We start from the raw sequence: 18,012 nt of genomic DNA, 5'->3' as shown, positions 1-18,012 counted from the left end.
GTAGCCACTTGTCTGGAAATACCGAAGACTAGAAACGGTTTTGAAAACTTTTGTCAAGTAGTGATCGTCTTCTCAATAGAACATCTTTGATAATGTCTTCTGGCCAATCAGAATCAAGATAACAGCGTGGTGTTGTTGCAGGAAGTCCCGACGGAGAATACTTTTGCTGTAGTACATCTCGACATACATCGGTACAACTATAAGACCCCACAGTTTGATGATTGATAGGTGTGTGGGCTGTCTTTCATTTTGACACACAGAATGGGGGCTATCCACCCTTATCCACAAGGTAAAGTAATTCACACAGCCTCTTCCCTCTCCTCTCTGTGAGGAGCAGCAGGTTCAGCTTTCAGAACAAAGTAACAAAAAACTAAAATGACATTCATTTTTTTAAATACGTTGTGTAGTAATATATATTTATTTATTTTTCTTCTTACGAGAGCACCAGAATGTGTATTTGATGTTAGTATTTCAAAAAATCTCCTGGGGGACAATCCCCCCGGACCCCCCTGCAGGGGTTAGGTTTTCAACTCTTTCACGTGTCGGGAAATTGCAGGATTGGCTCCAGGTCACCCTTTTTATTTACTACAAGACAAATGTGCCTTTTTATTTCATACAGTTCAATTTGGATTGAGACAGGGAAATAATCTAAACCTCACGCGTGGCGTTTCACTGTCAAGGGAAGCGTGTATGTAATTACATTGCAAATACTGACTTGAGCCCCACCACTGTATGGGTTAGCCCTACCATAGATTACCCAACACAAATACTCTGGCGCCGCAACTGTTTGCGGTCTACTATGACAAAGAAGAGCCTATCAAGTTTGGCTGTACTCAGCATTGAATCAAAACGCACCATAGCTTTAAATCTTAATAAGTTTTTGCTGATCAAGATGGTAATCGCCACATTCAGCTGTTATAGGCATGCCAACTTGATGCTCTGCTCACGGATGAGAATAATAAACTATGTAAAATGATGACCTTACATGTGTAAATATATGTTTCTTCTTTGTGGGGGTCTGCCCCCAAAAAACAGTTTCAAGTCCTGAGAAAGTCAATTAAGATGGTGTGTAAAACTACACTGCCCAGCCCAAAAAAAGTAACCACTTTGATTTAACTAGGCGAGTAGGTAAGGACTTTCCACTGGATAATAACTGCAGCGATGTATGTTTTAGCTGAATACAGTTTTTTTTAACCCTAATTGATGCAGTTAGTCATTTCTTTAATGTTTGTTCTTTCTTATGTAAAGTCAAGGTTGTAACTGTTTGCAATGAAGTCGTGGGGCGCTGAACTGTTCCTTTGATTCTTTTGAATTATGATAGTAATTACTGGTCTTTCAAATTTGAAGGAGGGTGAGCAAGCATCTTGAGGAACGTTCATCATTAACTCCTCCAAAAAAATATAGTTTATTTAATAATAACACTGAATATGTGAATCATAACAGTGATTGACAGCTGATAGGAATAATATGATTGTTAATATTATCATATTCATACAGACACACATCGATGAGACGGTTAATTAATGTACTTATTGCAGCAGTCTGCATATTTGGTACCCCTGCTGGTCTAAGATTTAAACCAACTCATTCAGTTAAAATTCATTAAATTACGTGTGCCACCTTATATATTTATATTTAAGGCTTTACTGATGTGCTACAATAATCTCACCTAATGTTATTTTGTTAAAATATCAATATTGTGGATTTCCAAGTTAACATTGATTGATATGACTGCGATTAAATCAGAATATACTTCTGCCAGGGGATGCCACCCCTCAAATTCTCCTGCCACCCCATGAATATTTGTCTAGATCCGCCCCTGCCATACACTATACCATAGTGGTTGAATACACAGTATTAGGAAACACTTTATACTTACTGGACATGTTATACTCATTATATACTGTATATAAAATATGACCAAGAATGTGAGACAACTTTATAGAAATTCATATCACATCTGTTACTGATGCCATTTGTCATACTTTGTTAAACTCACAAATAATAAAGTTCCATAACTTCAGTTGGGAACAAAGACCACACCTTATCTCCCCAAGGCAATTTCCCATCCAATAGGTGTGCTATATAGGTGTGTATAACCCTGTCTCCTGTCTGTTACTCCCTCTTTCAGCACAAGAACCAGAGGGGGATTCAATGGAGCCTGAATATCTGCACTGAGACCCTCACCCTGCACCCTGAGTCTCAACTCTCAGTGTTTTTCAAGCCTTTCCCTGTTTTTTTGTATTAAACAAAACATTAAGCTTTCCCAATGGTGTGGTTTTCGTTTTGTGAAAAAGTGCAAATGCAGTGTTTGTATACAATAACCTAACCTCACATATTTTTTTGCTGTTGGTCATGAAATTGCTCCTGCTGACTTGTGCCAGCCATTTTTTCCTCCGCTCTGTGTCAGTGGGGAAGCCGTACATTCGTACTCCTTTCTCAGAGCGATTTGAGCATCCCCAGGCAGCACAGCAAAACATGGTGGCGACTAGGAGGCAGCACAGCAAACCAGGGCAACACGGAGGAAAAGGCACAGACAAACTGCATGATATGCTATTCAATGTTTATTGAATTCCATGTATTTGCAATGGATGTTCCTAAAACAACACATTTAACATCATCATCATCATCATGCTGCTGCTGCTGCTGCTGCTGCTGCTGCTGCTGCTGCTAGTCCTTTGATAATCACCTGTCGGTCTCCTGTCCTTTCTGAAAGCCATAAAGATGACATTAGTCATTTAGATAACTTGTGTCCTCAATTACCATGGGATTACTGAAACTACCATGAATTTAAGAAAATGGTAGAAATTAATCTAATCTGAATTTTGAAGCATTCCTTTAGATCCCCTCCCTCTAAATATATCAATAAACATTAGAAAGTGATGCTCCTGACTACTATACAAGTTTAAGAAGATAATATTGGTTTGAAAGAATTCAAAGCTATAAATAAACAGCAACAGGCTCTTTAACCAAGGCACTGTTAGCCTAACATGTAAACTAGTTGTTCACACTAATCCTAATATTATCACTTAATATTAGCAAATTCAATTTTATTTTTTAAAACATATTGATGTAAATACATACACATATCGATTTGTTGTATAAATATTGCAAATCAAAACCCTTATTCACTAATAATTACCAAAAGTCGAAGTTCTATCTCCTGTTATCAATGCATTCACATTGCCCGCCATGAACTTCCGGGGAACGATTCTCGTCTGCATGAACCACGTGACGATAACCGTTTTTGGACTTCCGCTGTCGTAACTCTTCTATCTATACGGCGCTGGTTTGAACTATAACCTTGTATTTTTAAGTTTTGCCAACTGAAATTATTAAATGACACACACTTTAAACAAGCAACATAATAAAGATAGTCGAGAGAACTACTTTAATGTAGTAAGCAACTCAATTCAATATTTTTTGTTCACTTTACAAACAAATTATTTTCAGGCCAACAATTTTAAGTTTGCGTTTTTACAGTGAAGTTCCAGAGCTAGCTGAAGCTACCAAGCTAAGCTAACATGCTCCCCATCTGCACACTGCCGTGGAATTTTACGTTTCTAAGGTAAGTGGACATGAAACTATTCAGCAAAACTATAAATAATAATCTAAGTTATTGAGTTTTTAGCATAATACTTCAGAATCTTAAAATCCCTTAACGTTTGTATGCAATCATGCTAAATTTAACACTGGAATCAAGCAAATATGAATATGTTTGCATGACATTAGTTATTTATATTTTGATATCACTTAATTATACGTTTAATACATTTAAGTCAAGCTAAGGTACATGTGATGGTAGCTAGTTAGTGCTCTTACCTGTGAGGCCTCCTCCAAACAGCATAATCATTAAAACTAAGTACCAGTTCTAGATCCTTGACTTTAGACAAACAATTCAAAAGACAACATGTATTTAAAGACCAATCTTTATTTGAATGTGCCTCTTAACCTGATATATTAGTTATACAGTAATAGTATTGACAATCTAAAAAAACTGAGCAACTCAACAACTAACTTTATGTTTCTTTCTTATTGTCTAAAGCAGAGGTCTTCAACAGGGGGTCCGCGAACCCCAGGGGGTCCGCGGAGGTACTTCAGGGGGGTCGCGAAATCTTTGGTTGATTAGACCATTTTTTTTTTTCTTTAAAAAAAAAATGTTTTCGAGGAAATCGAGACAGAAGACGTCATCCTCTGCTCCACAACCTTTCTCCACCAGATCGTCACGTATCAGCCGTGTCTCACGTCTCCCCTCCGGTACACAGCACCGTAGTGTGGAGTTGCATTAGGTAACGCGAGATACGGCTGATACTTGCGCATTAGTTTCTGTTATGGATCAGTATCAACAGTCCTGCCAGTAACGTTACTATATTATCAATACTACTTTAGTCATAGCCTGATATATGATTGCTAACTTTACAATGTTGTGATGTGACTGACGTTACCTAACATTCTGTAGCTAACGCCGGTCACTCACCAAGACAGCTGCCCTGTTCTCCACTGGTTCTCCTCACACCAAAGCTCCATTTCTCGCTGATGGCCGTTATTTTTTCTAATCCTTGGCTGCTCCTGGTCTCTTGGACGCCTAGCAGGCTCATAATTATAATCATATGCATTTTAATATATATTTTCGACCTCTTCTGTGTCAAAACTGGCATTGTGATCCATATTTATTCATACGTTAGACCGGCCGCTCTCCCCCATGTTACGTCACACGCGGGAGGTCACGTGCGGAGGCTTTTTTATTCAGGAGTGAAAATGTGAGGAGGACCAGGCCTGATGGAGGAGCCCATGCTGGGCCAACTGCACAGGCCTAGTCTGTCACTTTATTTGACGAAATGTGTTTACTTATACATTTAATAGGTTTACACCTTCTGTCCATATGTGCTTTTTATTTAAAACATGTTTGATTAACTTTTGGTTCACATTTCAATAAATTGTATTTGCATTAGCACTCCTTTTGTCCATTATTCTTACTGAAAATGTTAGATTACACATTCACATCTGACTGAAGATTGGCCCCATTTATTTGTGACATTGCAAACTCTGCGGTACAAGGCACAAGTGATGTGAAGCTCATAAAGCGAGGCGAATAGAAATAATCAGCTGATGGAGTGTAGATGTGGAAATAGGTGCATTCGATCAGCTGACTGTTTTTACAATAAAAGTAGTTTCTTAGTGTACTGGTCTTAAAATCTCATAACTTAAATAACATAAGACATATTATTGCAGAACAAGTGTGTTATTTATGAAAGTGGTGTGTTTGTGTGTTTGGGGCTGGAGATATAATTATTTTGTAATTGTAATGTTTTAATTTTATTTCAACTGTGAGCTACAAAGACAATCAGATTATGAATGAACAGTATGAAGTTCATCAACATTGAAATATATGTTATTATCAAAATAATATTGAACTGTTATCAAAATGTAGTGCAACTGTAAAAGCTTGCTCTGTTGTCTCACTGAAAGAATAACTTTCACCACGTTTTTTACAGACAATATTGAGAGATAAATAGTAGCAGTTCTCTGACTATGTGTTAAATAGCTTTGCCTTCAATACATTAAATTAGAAAGCTGACAAAGTAATATTGCTTGTTAACATCTAAATGTAACTTTTTGAATGGAAAAAACCCTCAACTTAACTGATGTGTAGGTGATCTAGTATTTAGTATTGTTTAATGGAATGTATATCAGTGTATTCAAGTCAATTCATTTAAACCAATAACTTTGGAAGTTGTGTTACCAATGCTTACTGTTTATTTAATACCAATTTGGTAATGCAATTTATAAAAACAACAAGGTTTGTGTTTGTTCTTCAGATGACTGAGTTCCTACCTACATAATAAAATATCTCTCTAAGGCCCCAGCCACACGAGGAAGAAAACGGTCGTTTGCGTTACTGTTTAGTGTCATATAGACCGTTCGGCCACACGAGGACGACCGAATATGACAGTAAACAACTGCGGAAACGATAACGGGTCCCAAGGTGGATACAACGGCATACGCAACGCTCTGGAGGGTCCAACAGCTCCGTGTGTACGCCCTATACCAGGGTTCGGCAACAGGTTTTGGGGGGGGGGGGGGGGGGGGGGGGGGGGAGTCCGTCCGTCAGTCCATCAGTCCGACTGACGGAAAACTTCTCACTTCAAAAAATAAAAATAAATCTAGACCGCAAAAATAATTAAACAAGCGAGTACCTGTTTTTCCTGGCCAAGGACAGGTTCCTTGAACATAACTAGAGCGTAACGTGTCTTCACGTGGTATATGTCTCGTCTGAAATGAGTGCTGACGGAGAGCACCGGAACGCCGCTCCAGCCCTTCAAATATTGCAGTACCCATAAGGAGCCATACACATGCCGCAGTGTTTGCGTGGCTGTGTCTTTAGTTGTAAGCACAGTGGCGATCTGTTGTTATTAGCATCTGGTTAGCGAGCTATGCTAACAAATTTAAAGAGCTTTTCTACAACCAGGTGGAAGAGAGCTCTCTCCTGAGAGGCTCAAATAACCTCTGCTCAGTGAGGTTAGGCACACCTTGATATGATCATTATAGTTATTAATGAGACTAAATTAAAAACAGGTATAAAATACTATATGACCGTAACAAAAAAGTTGTTAAAAATAACAAGAATAGAGTTTAAAAGGGGGGTGATTTGTAAAATATCCAAAAATAAAAATCTGCTTACAGTTCTGTTGCATATGGGTGTTGAAAGATGTATCCATAGATCTCCTTTTGCTCTCAAAGTGCACCAGATTGATGCTTTTAACTTTAGTATCCTATTCATGTGAACATTCACATGGATAGGATACTAAATACATTTGCACACATGTTGTGTCCATATCTTTCTGTTTTTGTGGTCATGCCACAACCGTGCACATGCATGCATACATGAGTCATGGTGAGATCTCTGGATTAAGAGGTTGCTTTTTCTTTGCACAGCATGAAAGAAAGGCGAAATGAATGGGCTGTGATTTAAGTTTTTTTAAGCAGAGGTTGAGTTCAATCATTTGTACGGCCCTCGGAGGATGTTTTAAAAATTGAAAGGAAAAAGGTTCCCCACCCCTGCTGTAAATAATAATAAAAACCCTTGATTTATAACTTAACATCTCTGTATCCTATTGATCTGAGTATATTACAAAGAATAGCCAGTTAATTGAAGCATTATAGCACAGGCCTTTGTCAGATGGTATATTACGCTGTTTTTTTTCTGCTTCGAATAGTTCTCTCTTTTTTCACCATACCTGTGTTTGCATCACTGTAACCAATGAGCACCTGCATGTGTATGAGAATGGCCCTGACACCATTTCAGACCAGATTTACAAACTCCTGGCAGGACAAGCTCCAGCTCACTTCTCGTGGGAAAGACAAGAATATGTATATAAAAAGGTATTTATTTGGCAAAACGTAACGTGGCCAAAAAACAAACATAAGGCAAGGCAAAATAAGAATAAGCGCCGCTGCTCTCCGAGGTCCAGTCCTCTGGCGGGGAGAGACCTCGAGGATCTGGCTCAGGCCTTTTAATCCTCCGGTGCGAGCTGTCAGGTGTCCTCAATCAGTGCGTTAGGTGTCCTCAATCAGTGTGGGCACAAGCAGAGGAGGATCATTAAAGGGCCCTACTATAGGAGACCTCCAAGCAGGGGTCGTCACACACTGAATTAAAAAAAAAGCAAGTGAGGGACAGGAATATAAGAGGGAAAGAAAGAGAAACTTTAAAACTGTTCAATTGTTATGATGTGTAAAGACTGATATTCTTCTATAATCTTCTGAAACAGTTAAGTCATGATGTGAAACGGTTAACAAAGAAAAAGGGAAACTCAAGCTGCTGCTACACTTTATTTTATTTATCTAAAATTAAGCACTTTTAAGATGCACATATTTTCAAAAGCAATTTTATTTATTTTCTCTATTTTATTTGTAAATGCAGCCAGTGAGGAACATTACACATATCCACAGTATTTACTGTATATCTGTATAGTTCGATGTTGATTGACAATAAATATTGTTGTTTATGAATTGTACTTTCTTTATTTGATTGGCAGTCAGTTGTTGATTACATGCAGACGTTGATAAAGCTACAGGCTACTTCAATATATATCACACTAATTCATAAAGCAACTTAGACATTTTGATGTTCTGGACCTTTGCATGGGGACATTTTCTCTAACTGGACCTCGTTGAATTTTAGTTGAATACCCCTGCCCTATACGATCATTTTCTGATAATGATGACTTAATAGCCCCGCCTCTGCTGCTCACCCCCGCGTCAAAGTAAACTGCACACTGAATTCAGATTATTTATTTTTCTCTCGATATGGACATAAACGCGAGTGAAGTCTAATCCGACAGGACGGAGACACGCAGCTCTGCTCACCTGCAGCTCCTCCCGCTGTGATGCAACGGTGAACGGAGCAAAACACACACTTCAAGTCAGATCATCACCCTTAGCTATTTTAATTACCTCTCAAACTAACTAAACTAGTTATAAATATGTTTATTTTTACTGTCGGGTCACTCATTACTGGATCAGCTGCTGCATGAGACAGACACTGACGCTGTCAGAAGAGAGGGAGGAAAAAGAGAGGCTCAGTGTATTTTATTATTATATTATATAGAGTCGTTATTCATTTGTTTTAAAGCTCAATAAATAGCAAAGAAGACCTTTGACTGGCATTTTTATAATTTTGTCCGGAAGATTAAAACTTTAATACACGTTGACTGGCGAAAAACTCTGCCCGGTTCCCTCGGCCCCCACCGCGGAGAATAAACAGAAGGGCAACCATGACAACCATGCTTCTTCGCTGCTTTTGTGGAGGAAGTTACAGCGCCACGTACAGGCTCCTGCATATGTACTGCAGCTTCTCCAGCGGTTGGAGCTAAACGGAGCTGTCTCGTGTGGACAGACACTATCCGGTGAAAATTGCGTGTGGACGGAAGCTTTTTTGCGATTGCGTTTGCGTTAATCCTATGCGTTTAGCCATATGCGTCCTCGTGTGGCCTAAGTTACAAGGATGACCTTATTTTATCAACCTCAAACAGAAGCCGTTTGTTCTACAGTATTATCCCACTTAACGCTTAACACTTGTCTATTTCGTTTTAACCTTTATATATACAGTCTATGATTTTAACTTGGAGGCTACGGTTAACATCGTTAGCACCGATGTAGCTACTGTAATAGATATAAGTCATGGTTGATGACCTTCCGGGTCTGTCCAGCAGAGGGCGCGTGTTGCTTGCCGCGGGTGCATAATACATAAGACTTGAAGCAAGCTAACATCGTCTCTGTTTCCTTTGTCTTATATTTTCCCCATATTAGGTGAGTTCATCCGTGAGAAACGTTATATATGTAGACTGACTGTGTATAATATTTATGTGAATAGTGATAGTTGTTAGAGGTATTTTTGGAGGGTTTCTCTAGGTTCTGTAATTGTTGTAGCTGTGTATGCTAGCTTTGCGAGCGCCGTTAGCTATGCTAGCGCAGCTAGCTATGATAGTGTAGTTTAGCTCCAAGAAGGGGAGTTTGGGTGTTAATTTGGATATGTATGTTTGTACTGTGCATTTAAAAAGTGACATCTTGTGTGTTAAATTGGATGTATGTTTGCAGTACGCGCATTGTTAGTGGTTGTTTTATATCAAGAATCCATGTTCTGTATTATACAGCGTGCTATGTGTACCATGTTGTTGGCGGGCATAATACATAAGACTTGAAGCAAGCTAACATCGTCTCTGTTTCCTTTGTCTTATATTTTCCCCATATTAGGGGCATAACATTTGGAGGCGCTGCTGGGAGATTTGATTTGAGGACCATCCCTGAGTTGTTAGTGGAATCCTCTGATCAATCATCCCCTTAAACAACCCAGTCATCGGAGAAAGGAGCTTGGAAAGGCAGTCGAGGTCGTTTTCAGACAACGTTGGTAACCTGCATCCTGAAGTGTGAAAAGTCACCACTAGGGAGCAGCAAAAAAACCTAATTAAGTAAGATAAACCCTCATTTGCTATTTCTGCCCACTTCTCTGATACAATGGAGGCTGAATTGGAGAAGCTGCAGCTGGACATTACAGGTGCATTGTATACACTGACAGTAGAACAACTGATTAAAGTGTGCAATGAACTGGAGATTTCAGGACCGGATAATGTGCATGTGACCGGTAAATCTCGCAGTCAATTAATTTCTCATGTCACAAAGCATAATGAACGTGAAGAAATGGCCGAGCTAGAGGATGAAGGCATGTCCGAACTTCTTAATGTGCAGGATATCATAGACAAAGCCAAAATTACAACAAATGTACATGACAGTGTCAAAAGGGAAGATCTCCAGAAGGAGGTAGAGGCACTAAGGTTGTCATTACAAGAAAAAGAAAATGCAATGCATGACCTAATGAACACAAGCATGAACCACCCTGCCGGGTTCAGCCCCCCAGAAAGAAATCTGGCCCAAGTACTCCCCAGTAGTTCTATGTGGCGCAAAGATCTTAAGATCGCAGGCCAAATAGGCGAGCCAGGACAAAAAGATAGGCTCACATTTTCTAGTCTGGCCAGACAAATTGAAAATGGCTTTAGTAAGGGCTACCCAGAGTAAGAGATCATTGATGCTGTAATCCGTGCCATCACACCAGGCCTGCAGTTACGGAGTTACCTTGAAGGGAAGGAAAACCTTACAGTGCCTGCCCTTCGCCGAATTCTCCGGTCTCATTACCAGGAGAAAGGTGCCACAGAGTTATACAAACAACTCACCTCTGAGGTTCAGAGTAGTTAAGAAACGCCTCAAAACTTCCTGATTAGAACTATGGACATGAGACAGAAAATCCTGTTTGCTTCTCAAGAAGCCGAGTCAAACCTAAAATATGACCCAGCACTAGTCCAGAGTCTCTTCATGCATACTGTCCTGACTGGTCTACAGAATGACAATATTAAAAGTGACCTGCAGCCTCTCCTCATGCAGATAAGTACTTCGGATGAGCTGCTGCTGGAGAAAGTGAACATTGCGTACACCAATGAAAAAGAGAGACAGGATAAAAAGAAACTTGCTGCCCCATCACGAGTAACAAATGTGAATACAGTCAAGTCCACTGAAGTTCCGGTGGAAATGAAAAGCACCAGCCAGCAAAACACAGTTACTCTGCCCACTGATCTGCTGTCAGAAATCAAAGGAATGCGCTCTGACATGGTGCTGTTGCAAGCCCTGAGAGCTGAGGTCTCCCAAATCAGAGAAACGATCCAAACGGCCACATCTGCACCCCCACAGCATCCCTCACCAAGCAGAGAACCAGCTAATATTTCCGCCCCTTATCCTGTGTTTTCACCCCAACAACCCTCTCCCTATAGGGCTGAATTCAATGCCAACAGCGTGTACCACCAGCAGCAGTGCAGGAGTACCGACCGGCATTCCACCCGGCACGAGTAAGAGAAACGGCTCAGTTTCAACAAGGGTATGCACCGCAGCGATACTACCCAGCACCACGCCCCCGACCTAGGTGTGTTTCCTGTACTCATGCAGGCGAAGAGTACTGTCAGCATTGCTTTAGGTGTGGAAGCAGTGAACATTTCAGAGCAGGTTGTAAGGCACAGAGGGTAGAGGGACCCACTAGGCGGAGCCCTTTAAACTAAGAGGGGTTGCTCCCATGGGACATGCAGCAACCGGCCACACAGATAAGTCCCAATCTTGTGCAAATTGCAATGAAGAGAAAAAGAGTAGGGAACTACAATACTGTTCAACTTGCAAAATTACACTGTATTGTTCTAAAGAATGTCAGGAGAACCATTGGCCTGCACACAAAAGGCATTGTAAGACATACACATGTTCAGGTATTAAGAAAGCGACACAGTCACATGACAAATCCAAGCACAAACAAAATATTGCAAAAGAAAAAACAGCTACTGTGAGAGAGTTAGTAGGGAAAAAGTGCCTCATCAGGTGTTTCCTACACGAACAGAAAACTCAGGCCCTCTGGGATACAGGCTCACAAATTTGTGCTATAGATGAGGTATGGAAAGAAAGCCATCTAACTGATGTACCGCTAAGAGATGTAGCAGAGCTAATTGACCCTATAGACTCTTTACAAATTGAAGCGGCCAATGGTACAGAAATGCCATATGTTGGTTGGCTTGAAGTGTCCTTTAAACTTACTGCAAGTGATACCGAGTTGCTAATACCCATGCTAGTGCTAAAAGGTAACCAACAGCAGTGTCCCATTATTGGCTTTAATGTCATTGAGCACCTTGTGATAGCCAGTCAGCCAGGCCAGAAAAGACATGGGGATAAAGAGAAGCTTGTACAGGCAGTAAAAATTGCCTTTCCTCATCTTCGAAAAAACAAAGCAAAAGCCTTTATTAATGCTGTGAGTGTAGGACAGACATGTGACTATAACGTAAGAACAGCAAATGAGAGAGTTAGTGTGCCTAAACGTAACTCCATTCAACTCGAGTGTCGAGTACAGGCTCCATTTTTCAAAGAGGATAAAACTCTGGTTTTTGAGCCAAATGAGAACCCACAATGGCCTGAAGGATTAGAGTTTTGTGATACTCTTGTGTCCGTGAAGGCAGATACAGTCCCAAGAATTATTGTTAGTGTGCAAAACACAACAAATCATGACATTACGATGGCAGCAAGAACTATTATTGGAACTGTACAGTCAGTCAGATCAGTATATCCTGAAAACATATTTAAAACAGACCAAAAACCTGCTGCATCAATCCACCATGTCAACGCCCAGATCTCCAGTGAAAGCCCCCCTGTGCATGAGCAGTGGGATCCTCCTGTGGATTTGACTCACCTTGATGATCACCAGAGACAAATAGTCAGTCAGATGCTAAGAGAAGAATCAGACTCATTTTCCAAGTCTGATGACGACATAGGCTGTGTGGAAAACTTGCAAATGAAGATTTCACTACAAGATGCTGAGCCAGTGTCAAGAGCCTACCGCTCTGTTCCAAAACCCTTATACAAGGAGATGAAAGATTACTTACTGGACTTGATAGCACAAGGGTGGGTTGAAAAGTCCATGTCTTCCTACTCCTCTCCAATCGTCTGCGTAAGAAAAAAGGACGGAACTCTACGTTTATGTATTGACTACAGGGAGCTCAACAGGAAAACCCACTCAGATCGCCATCCCATCCCCAGAGTACAGGACATTATGGATAACCTGGGAGGAAACACACTCTTTTCACTGCTGGACCAGGGTAAGGCATACCACCAGGGTTTCATGGCCAAAGACAGTAGACACCTAACAGCCTTTGTGACCCCCTGGGGCCTTTATGAGTGGGTACGAATCCCGTTTGGACTCATGAATGCCCCTGCAGCATTCCAGCGCTGCATGGAAGAGTGCTTGGAGGGCTTAAGGGATGAAATATGTGTACCATATCTTGATGATGTTCTTGTGTTTAGCAGGACATTTGAGGATCATATCAATGCTGTCAGAAGGGTGCTGCAACGGCTGAGGGAGCATGGGATAAAACTAAAGCCCAGAAAGTGTGACCTGTTTAAAACACAAGTACGTTACCTTGGAAGAATTGTGTCTGCTGAGGGAAATAGAGTGGACCCCGCCGATACTGCTGCAGTAACGGCCCTGAAAAACAAACACCCAGGAACTATCGGTGAGTTAAGAGCAATAATGGGACTATTAAGTTATTACAGGCAGTATATCAAAGATTTTTCACGTATTGCCTGTCCCTTGTATGACCTGCTTAAAGCACCTACAGAAACTGAAATGCTGAAAAAAACGAAAACAAAAAGAAACAGTAGAGGAGTTTCATCCAACACACCCATCAAATGGACTGACATGCATCAGTTAATATTGGAACAGTTGATAGACTGTCTCTCGCAGCCTCCTGTTCTAGGTTTCCCAGAGTTTTCACAGCCATTTGTCCTCCATACCGATGCTTCCAACCAGGGATTGGGGGCAGTATTGTACCAAAAGCAAAATGGAAAGCTTCGTGTGATTGCTTATGGTTCACGTACTTTAACAACAGCAGAGAAAAATTACAATCTACACTCAGGCAAATTAGAGTTTCTTGCCCTCAAATGGGCAATCACAGAAAAATTCCGTGATTACCTATACTATGCACCATTCTTCACCGTCTACAGTGACAATAACCCACTTACATATGTACTGTCCACTGCCAAACTGAATGCAACAGGTTGTCGATGGGTAGCAGAACTGGCAGACTTCCATTTCATAATTAAATACCGTCCTGGTACGGAAAACATTGATGCTGACAGTCTGTCCAGAATGCCTTTGGACGTGGAAGTATTCATGGATGAGTGTACAGAGGAAATGTCATATGATGTGATTGGAGCAGCTACACAAGCAGTGGAGAACCAGGATGAATCCAGTGTGTCATGGTCCATGGGTGTCTCATTAAGTTGTGCAGCATTAACTGTAGACGCATCCATCATTCCATTGACAATAGGACAGATCAAACATGACCAAAGAAATGATCCCAATGTTGGAGCAGTGATTCAGTATAAGCTGGCAGAAAAGAAGCCATCAGGCTCAGAACTCAAACAACTCAGTTCACAAATCTTATGTCTGCTAAGAGAGTGGGACAAGTTGGAGATGAATGAGAGTGGAGTGTTGTACAGGAAAACTTCAAACAGAACACAGCTTGTGCTTCCAGAAAAGCACAAAAGTACAGTATTAAAGGAGCTCCATGATGAAATGGGCCATCAAGGTGCAGACAGGACTACATCTTTGGTACGGGACCGGTTTTACTGGCCCTACATGCAACGAGAAATCGAAGATTATGTCATGAGGAGATGTGTGTGCCTCAAGCACAAGAAACCAAGCCGTCAGACAAGAGCGCCACTGACGAACATTGTCACCACTCAACCGTTTGAGCTTGTCTCAATTGATTTCTTGCACCTTGACAAATGTAAGGGTGGTTATGAATATATTCTTGTAATTGTTGACCACTTTACACGTTTTGCCCAGGCCTACGCCACGACTTCCAAATCAGGAAAAACAGTTGCAGAAAAAATCTTTAACGACTATGTGCTGAGATTCGGCTTTCCGACAAGAATACACCATGATCAGGGTGGTGAATTTGAAAACCAATTGTTCACACAATTGAAAAAGTACTGTGGAGTTGCTGGGTCGAGAACCACTCCCTACCACCCACAAGGAAACGGACAGGTCGAGCGGTTTAACCGAACATAACTCCAGATGTTAAAGACCCTCACAGAGAGACAAAAGACTAACTGGAAAGACTCACTAAATAAACTGATTTACTCCTACAACTGTACTCGTAGTGATGTAACAGGTTTCTCACCCTTCAACCTGTTGTACGGACGCTCTCCACGGTTGCCAGTTGATATGATGTTCGACTTGACCGTGGAGCAAGGGGACAGTAATCATCATCGTTACATGGAAAAGTGGAGGCAGGGCATGGAGGAGGCATACGAGATCACAAGAGAAAATGCTCACAAAGCTGCTATGAGAAGCAAGACACATTATGGCAGTAAGGTGAGAAGCTCAGTATTACAGCCTGGTGATCGTGTATTAATCAGGAACATGACACCTCGCGGTGGTCCTGGCAAACTGAGAAATCACTGGGAAGATGCTATTCACACAGTTGTGCGTCAAGTGAGTCAAGATATCCCTGTTTATGAACTCAGACCTGAGAGAGGGACAGGGAGATCAAGGGTTTTACATCGTAATCTTCTCCTCCCATGTGACAACCTGCCGCTGGAAACTCTAGTACAGCCACGTGCAAAGAGAAAGAGTCAGGAGAGAAATGAGGAAGCGGAGCAAACAGGGGAGGAGGAAGAGGATGATGAGTATTATCTAGCACCACTTAAGCAGCAATCAAATCCATGCCCACCTGAGACAGTGAATCCTGCGTGCACTAGTACACCTGTGGAGCTTGAATGCATACACTCTGAGGAAAACCTGTCAGCTGAGCCAGAGAAAGAACAAGAAATGGCACACGAAGTTGGGTACTTGCCGGAGGGGGAGGACAGCTACGTTGAGGACAGCTATGTTGAGGATCTACCTGTGGAGAATGACAGCTACGTTGAGGATCTACCTGTGGAGAATGCTGTCCCATCACCTGCTCAAAGTGACCCCAGTAGTAAGGAGCTTCAAGGGCATCGACGACAATGCAGACGACCAAAGGTCTTCACATATGATAGGCTTGGCTCACCAGCCTGCTACAACATAAAAGCACCACCTCTGCATACAAACTTAAAGGTGCCATGGACACACACTGTACCGCCATACCACTTTCAGCAGTACTATGGATATGAGGGTAGTGACATTGCACACCATTGAACTGAGTAAATGCACATACATTACACTCAAAGAACACATAAAAAGGAAAATGGACGGCAGAGGTCACATTCAAAGTGATTGTTGACATGAGATACATTTATGGGCTGTGTTTTCACACAATATATCATTACATGACACTGTTACAGTCAATCATATCTCACTCACCTGTTTTAAAGGAGTGTAGTTCACTTGGACATGCTGCACAGGCAGAACTGTTAACAAGGTAGCAACGGACTATGTTGAAACTATGTGTGACAAAGGAGGTCAAAAACAAATGTATGAAAAGAGTTCCAGACTGTAACATTGCACTTTATAGGTAAATGTACTAAACATGTTTAGCCTGAAATAATGCATATTCGAGACCGTTTCTTCTGGCCACATATGCAGCAAGAAGTAGAGCACTCACACACACAACATACATTCAGGGACTGTAAAAAACAAAAACAAACGGAGAGCTTGTGAACATATGTTTGTCATACAATGATGGACTTTCTACTAAGGGCTTAAATGTGTAAATTGAGTGTGTGCACTTTTGCCAGACTGAACAGTGAGCGTGGTATGTGTTTAATAAATGTTATAGATGTTGCTGACATGTAGGCATAATATTGTGGATTAGAATGTCGGGACGACATCTGTTTTGAAGGGGAGTGTGTAATAGATATAAGTCATGGTTGATGACCTTCCGGGTCTGTCCAGCAGAGGGCGCGTGTTGCTTGCCGCGGGTGCATAATACATAAGACTTGAAGCAAGCTAACATCGTCTCTGTTTCCTTTGTCTTATATTTTCCCCATATTAGGTGAGTTCATCCGTGAGAAACGTTATATATGTAGACTGACTGTGTATAATATTTATGTGAATAGTGATAGTTGTTAGAGGTATTTTTGGAGGGTTTCTCTAGGTTCTGTAATTGTTGTAGCTGTGTATGCTAGCTTTGCGAGCGCCGTTAGCTATGCTAGCGCAGCTAGCTATGATAGTGTAGTTTAGCTCCAAGAAGGGGAGTTTGGGTGTTAATTTGGATATGTATGTTTGTACTGTGCATTTAAAAAGTGACATCTTGTGTGTTAAATTGGATGTATGTTTGCAGTACGCGCATTGTTAGTGGTTGTTTTATATCAAGAATCCATGTTCTGTATTATACAGCGTGCTATGTGTACCATGTTGTTGGCGGGCATAATACATAAGACTTGAAGCAAGCTAACATCGTCTCTGTTTCCTTTGTCTTATATTTTCCCCATATTAGGAGCATAACACTACCACTCGCTTACAGGCTAACCCAAGCCTTAAGATTCATTACGTAGCTGATAAAAATCATTAACACATAAATAAAGCACTCAAATTTCACTTACCGCAAAACCACATTCTTGCACCGTCTGTTTTAACCGCAGAGCGAGTCACAATAGTCCAATATATAAGCATGAAGAACAAACAAACACGGCCGGGGGCAAGTTGTGTTTCCTGGATGAACTTAGCAGGCAGAGTCCCTGTAGGCTAGCTAGCTTCACGGAGCAGCTAGCAGAGAGACAAGAAGCTAGCAGCAGCAGTCACTTCACAGAGCCGTCACTCAATGTGACCACGCCCTAATTTATGCAAAAACTTTAAGACCTAATATAAATAAAAGGGTTGTGTTAGAAAACAATTCACTCACAGATCCATAATCATGAAGGTGGAATCTAACTATATCGATAATAAAATGTATGGAGCCAGGGAAAGAAACATGTTTTTTTCTGCTGTAAAATTGGGCATTTTAAAAT

At 41.1% G+C, this 18,012-nt stretch overlaps 1 protein-coding gene across 5 annotated transcripts in view; it reads right to left on the bottom strand.

The window, feature by feature from the left end:
- ryr2a (ryanodine receptor 2a (cardiac)) overlaps positions 1–18,012 on the bottom strand; it is a 291,199-nt gene that overhangs the window by 239,054 nt on the left and 34,133 nt on the right. The window lies entirely within an intron of this gene.

Source organism: Notothenia rossii, assembly GCF_949606895.1.
Source record: "Notothenia rossii genome assembly, chromosome: 11".
NCBI classification, from domain to species: domain Eukaryota; kingdom Metazoa; phylum Chordata; class Actinopteri; order Perciformes; family Nototheniidae; genus Notothenia; species Notothenia rossii.
Note: the sequence above shows the minus strand (reverse complement) of the source record. Positions and strands in the feature narration are given on the sequence as shown.